Source organism: Eretmochelys imbricata, chromosome 14 (genome assembly GCF_965152235.1).
Source record: "Eretmochelys imbricata isolate rEreImb1 chromosome 14, rEreImb1.hap1, whole genome shotgun sequence".
NCBI classification, from domain to species: Eukaryota; Metazoa; Chordata; order Testudines; family Cheloniidae; genus Eretmochelys; species Eretmochelys imbricata.
In genome coordinates this window covers 38829064-38835254 of record NC_135585.1, presented here as the reverse complement: position 1 = coordinate 38835254, position 6191 = coordinate 38829064, and positions in this window count along the sequence as shown.

Below are 6191 nucleotides of genomic sequence, written 5' to 3'. Positions count from 1 at the left end.
AGATTTTCAGTAACACCTTGGTCGCGCTGAACATCAATGTCTCCTAAGTCACTTAAATACAGATCCTCAAAGGTATTTAGGCTCCTAGCGTCCACTGAAATCATGAGAGTTAGGAGCCTAAATACCTCTGAAGTCTGAGTCTTAGGCATGTTTGAAAACTTTACCCCAGGGGACTTGCTCAAAGGTTGCTTATTAGGAACGGGATAGATAAGAAGACAGAAAATATCATATTGCCTCTCTATAAATCCATGGTTTGCCACATCTTGAATACTGCATGCAGATGTGGTCGCCCCCTCTCAAAAAGGATATATTGGAACTGGAAAAGGTACAGAAAAAAGCAACAAAAATGATTGGGGTATGGAACCGCTTCCGTATGAGAAGAGATTAATAAAAACTGGGACTATTCAGCTTGGAAAAGAAACGACTAAGAGGGGACGTGATATAGGTCTGTAAAATCATGATGGGTGTGGAGAAAGTAAATAAGGAAGTGTTCGTTACTTCTCATAACACAAGAACTAGGGGTCACCCGATGAAATTAATGTACAGCAGGTTTAAAACGAAAGGAAGTATTTCTTCACACAATGCACAGTCAACCTCTGGAACTCTTTGCCAGAGGATGTTGTGAAGGCCAAGACTATCACAGGGCTCAAAAAAGAACTAGATAAGTTCATAGAAGATAAGTCCTGCCAATGGCTATTAGCTAGGATGGGCAAGGATGGTGTCCCTAGCCTCTGTTTGCCAGAAGCTGGGAATGGGTGACAGGGGATGGATCACTTGGTGATTGCCCGTTCAGTTTATTTTTTCTGAAGCACCTGGTATTGGCCACTGTCGGAAGACAGGATACGGGGATAAATGGACCTTTGGTCAGACCCAGTATGGCTGTTCTTATATTCAGAGAGTCTGTGACTGAGCCAGGAATTGAAACCAGGTCTCACCGCTTGCCTTCTGTTAACCACAATGCCCTTTTATTTTCTTCTTGGATCTGCTTCACTTATGTCACGGGAGAAGATTTCAAGTGATGGAGACCCAGCTCCTCCAAGCTGTTTAGGTGCCTAACTCCCAATGGGATAACTACCTTACATATTAAGCAGGTTTTCATTATGTGGAATCAGCGAAAGCTCTGACCCCACTTCTCAAGAAAATACCAGTCCCTGGAGATATGAGCCAGAGGGAAGGGAGGATTTTCCCAGCAAACGAAGCTTCAAAGTTGAAGATCTGACCTCAGTGTCTGCGTTGTAAAATGTCACCTCCCGTCAGTCGTAGTCTAGATGCACCCCGATCTCCCCGGGGTTCTCATTCAAGGCCAGAGGGGTAGCTGGGAGCTGAGAGCCCAGTACTGCCCTCGGTACAGCCCCACTGTCCCGATCCCTCCTTTGGCTTGAAACTGAACTTCCCATTCCCTCTCACCGTTTTCCTGGCCACCCCTATGGCCCGGCTGTCCCAATCACCTACCTCCACTTCCTAGTAGTGACTCCCCTTGGCGCCGAGAACACAAGTATGAATCAAACCTCTTGGGGATATCAGGCAGGCTCTGCCATGCGTTTCCTCCGTGCATGGTCTTCTAGACCTTGGAGAGGACGAGCTTGGGGTGGGCTGTCTGTGGACAGAGTCACTTCTCCCCAAGAGAGAGCCATACATTAGCACTCAGGGCCTGTTCATGTCATGGAGAGGAAACCATTCCTCAGTGAGGGCTGGTCTACACTAGAAAGTTAGGTTGACTTACGTACGTTGCTCAGGGGTGTGAAAAATTCACGCTGAGAAACAAAGTTAAGCTCACCTAAGCCCTGGCATAGACAGAAGAATTCCTTCACAGAAGAACCTCTTCTGTCGCTGTACTTAGTGTCTACACTACTGCATTGCAGCTGTGTCTCTGTAGCATTTCTAGTGTAAACATACCCTGAGTCTTCTGCAGGATACTCCTGCCTGAAGTCAGTGGGGTTTATGCCAGCAGAACTGGGTCTGTGCTTACCGGTCTTAGGGCTTATACAGCCCTCACATTGGACGCCTGACAATCATCTGTGGATTTTGTACCTGCATGCACCCTATGAAGTAAGGACAGATTGGTAACTGAGACACAGGGTGGTAATAATGGTTATGGATAGGATTTTGTCACAGTAAAATTATGCCTAATTCGCAGCACAGTCTTGGTGAAAAATAGATCATTTCGAGCCATGGCAATAAAAATTTTTGTAATAAAGGCTGATTGTGAACATAAATGTGCATTTATGAACAGTAAAATGTTTCTGCTAAACAAACAGGGCTTGCCTATGGAAACATTTACATGTGCCTGCTGTAGGCCTTGCTGCAGCTCGTTAAGAGTTCGTTAATGCACTTTGATCTAGTCCTCTTTGACACTGGAGCAGATCAAAGTGCATTAACGAACTGTTCATTTTTTTAACGAGGCTTAATACAATTCTTTTTTTGTTTTTTTACCATTTTGACCAATAATATCAATGTTTATTTTTAAGCAATTTTTTTTCCTGATTTTGCTCCATTTAAATTTTTACAGCCTCTTACCGTTTGTATGGTAACTTCCACCTTCTCTATATGTATATATATTTATCTTCTTACTATATGTTCCATTCTATGCATCCGATGAAGTGGGCTGCATAGAAAGCTTATGCTCAAATAAATTTGTTAGTCTCTGAGGTGCCACAAGTCCTCATGTTGTTTTTGCGGATACAGACTAACACGGCTGCTACTCTGAAACCTGATACTATGCAAGGCACTGAATTTAGCCATATGGAATGGAAATCCATCAACTTCATGAAAAAACTCGTACAGATACAGACAGACATCATCTTCCTTTCCAAATGCAAACAGATGGACATCATACCAAAAGGACTAGAGGTAAAAAATCCATTACAATTACATATCACACAGACTGTGCTGAGAGATTGTGCCACACTCAAAGAAACTGCAAAATCACCTGATCAACATCCTATACAGCAAACAGGGAAAGATTAAGAATGAGCTCTCAAAACTGGATACTCTCATAAAAAACCAACTTTCCATACAAACTTCCTCATGGATAGATTTTACAAAAACTAGACAAGCCATTTACAACACAAACTTTGCTTCTCTACAAAGGAAAAAGGACACTAAACTAAACTGCTACATGCCACAGGGAGCCACAACAGTAGTTCCCTTAACCCACCCAACAATATTGTTAATCTTTCCAGCTATACTCTTAGACCGGCAGAAGAGTCTGTCCTATCTCGGGGACTCTCTTTTTGTCCCTCCAGGCCCACGAACATGAAACAGTTCTGTGGTGACCTAGAATCCTACTTTTGACATCTCCGACTCAAAGAATATTTCCAAAACACCTCTGAACAACATACTAACCCACAGAATCCTTCCTACCAACACTACAAAAAAGAAGGATTCTGCGTGGACTCCTCCTGAAGGTCGAAACAACAGACTGGACTTCTACATAGAGTGCTTCTGCCGACGTGCACAGGCTGAAATTGTGGAAAAGCAGCATCACTTGCCCCATAACCTCAGCCGTGCTGAACACAACGCCATCAACAGCCTCAGGAACAACTCTGACATCATAATCAAAAAGGCTGACAAAGGCTGACTTATTGTCATCCTGAATAAGCTAGAATATGAACAAGAGGCTGCTAGGCAGCTCTCTAACTCCACATTCTACAGGCCATTATCCTCTGATCCCACTGAGGATTACCAAAAGAAACTACACCATCTGCTCAAGAAACTCCCTGAAAAAGCACAGGAACAGATCTGTGCAGACACATGCCTAGAACCCTGACCAGGGGTATTCTATTTGCTACCCAAGATCCATAAACCTGGAAATCCTGGACGCCCCAACATCTCAGGCATTGGCACCCTAACAGCAGAACTGTCTGGCTATGTGGACTCCCTCCTCAGGCCCTACGCTATCAACACTCACAGCTATCTTTGAGACACCACTGACTTCCTGAGGAAACTACAATCCATTGGTGATCTTCCAGAAAATACCATCCTGGCCACTATGGATGTTGAAGCCCTCTACACTAACATTCCACACAAAGATGGACTACAAGCCGTCAGGAACAGTATCCCCGATAATGTCACAGCAAACCTGGTGGCTGAACTTTGTGACTTTGTCCTCACCCACAACTATTTCACATTTGGGGACAACATACACCTTCAAGTCAGCGGCACAGCTATGGGTAGAATCATAGAATATCAGGGTTGGAAGGGACCTCAGGAGGTCATCTAGTCCAACCCCCTGCTCAAAAGCAGGATCCATCCCCAATTAAATCATCCCAGCCAGGGCTTTGTCAAGCCTGACCTTAAAAACTTCTAAGGAAGGAGATTCCACCACCTCCCTAGGCAACGCATTCCAGTGTTTCACCACCCTCCTAGTGAAAAAGTTTTTCCTAATCAACAAATCACATCTGTTTTTACCCGCATGGCCCCACAATATGCCAACATTTTTACGGCTGACTTAGAACAAAGCTTCCTTAGCTCTCATCCCCTAACGCTCCCACTCTACTTGCACTACATTGATGACATCTTCATCATCTGGACCCATGGAAAAGAATCCCTTGAGGAATTCCACTATGATTTCAACAGTTTCCATCCCACCATCAACCTCAGCCTAGACCAATCCACACAAGCGGTCCATTTCCTGGACACTACTGTGTTAATAAGCAATGGTCACATAAACACACCCTATACTGGAAACCTACTGACTGCTATACTTACCTACATGCCTCCAGCTTCCATCCAGGACACACCACACGATCCATTGTCTACAGCCAAGCTCTACAAGACAACCATATTTGCTCCAATCCCTCAGACAGAGACAAACACCTACAAGATCTCTATCAAGCATTCTTAAAACTACAGTACCCACCTGCTGAAGTGAAAAAACAGATTGACAGAGCCAGAAGAGTACCCAGAGGTCACCTACTACAGGACAGGCCCAACAAAGAAAATAACAGAACGCCACTAGCTGTCACCTTCAGCCCCCAACTAAAACCTCTACAGCTCATCATCAAAGATTTACAACCTATCCTGAAAAATGATCCTTCACTCTCACAGATCTTAGGAGACAGACCAGTCCTCGCTTACAGACAGCCCCCCAACCTGAAGCAAATACTCTCCGGCAACCACACACCACACAACAAAAACACTAACCCAGGAACTTCCTTGCAACAAAGCCCAATGCCAACTCTGTCCACATATTTATTCAAGTGACACCATAATAGGTGTAATGTGTTGTAATCACATTAGCCACGCCATCAGGGGCTCGTTCACCTGCACATCTACCAGTGTGATATACGCCATCATGTGCCGGCAATGCCCCTCTGCCGTGTACATTGGTCAAACTGGACAGTCTCTATGCAAAAGAATAAATGGACACAAATCTGACATCAGGAATCATAACATTCAAAAACTGGTAGGAGAACACTTCAACCTCTCTGGTCACTCAGTAAAAGATTTAAGGATGGCAATTTTGCAACAGAAAAGCTTCAAAAACAGACTCCAACGAGAAACTGCTGAGCTTGAATTAATATGCAAACTAGATACCATTAACTTGGGTTTGAATAGAGACTGGGAGTGGCTGGGTCATTACACATATTGAATCTATTTCCCTATGTTAAGTATCCTCACACCTTCTTCTCAACTGTTTAAATGGGCCATCTTGATTATCACAACAAAAGTTTTTTTCTCCTGCTGATAATGGCTCATCTTAATTAATTAGCCTCTTACAGTTTGTATGGCAACTTCCACCTTCTCTGTATGTGTATATATATATCTTCTTACTATATGTTCCATTCTGTGCATCCGATGAATTGGGCTGTAGCCTACGAAAGCTTATCCTCTGATAAATTTGTTAGTCTCTAAGGTGTCACAAGTACTACTGGTCTTTTTATAGACGCACTGAGATTCAAAAACTTAACACTTTTTCAACGGTTAAAATACAAATTGTCTACATCACGTGTCAAGATATACCAACTAAATATCCTTAAATCAACAAATCACATCTGTTTTTACTATTAATTTGCTAGTGCATTTGTAACGACCCTAATTCAGAAGTCTAACTCACTGGAATTTGACTCTCCTAAGTTCTCAAGAAGCATTTTTCTTACTTTGCCTATCCGTACATTTTGATTATTATAGATGGAAATGTTCTTTCGTGGGTTTGTGTGTGTATGGCAAAATAGACGGTTGCCAACATT